Genomic DNA, 713 nt, shown 5'->3' on the forward strand with positions numbered 1-713 from the left:
AGCGTACGTCAGTGACCCGGCCGTTCTATTCAATAAGCAGTTGAAAATGGATCTTTCCATTGAAGATGTTCCCAGTCGTGTATCCAAATACTATATGCTATTCGAGCAAATAGTTGAAGAGAATGGGTTTCAAGAGAATCTGGGTCGTGGTCAGACAGGGGACCTAGACTATACAGATCGCATGAAGGAGCGGAACAAAATACTGGTGGAGAACCTTTAACCACCAATGCTGAAGGAAGAGATCCAGGGAATGCTGAAGCAACTCAAGTATAAGAACGTCATGTCGAGTGATCAACTGCTATACAAGTTGGTACTTGAGCGAGCCACGCTACAACAGCTGTACTACAACAGATTCCATGGGCGGGATCGGTCTTCCAAAGCAAGTGCCAAGAAACCGGGCAGAGGATTTCCTAATAGGGACAAAAATCGCATTACACCGGTACAACGCGAGCCAACTATGAACTACCCTTCGACGTCTGACCAAGTGGCGCGACCCTCAGATACAAGAGCTCGTAGGGGAACGTGAGTGGAAGTGGAACCGGATCTCGCCACGGTTGCCTACACTGTAAAGAAAGTCATTGGGCTCGAGATTGTCCAGTGGCGACACCCGAAGAACGCGAAGCACTGTTGAAGACGCAACGGGCAAAATAAAGCTGGCAAGTGAAGCGAGTGGCGGTGAAATATGATGTCATGGAAGAGGGTCCTCTTGATGG

Source organism: Plasmopara halstedii (genome assembly GCF_900000015.1).
Source record: "Plasmopara halstedii genome assembly, contig: Scaffold_525, whole genome shotgun sequence".
Classification (NCBI taxonomy): Eukaryota; Oomycota; class Peronosporomycetes; order Peronosporales; family Peronosporaceae; genus Plasmopara; species Plasmopara halstedii.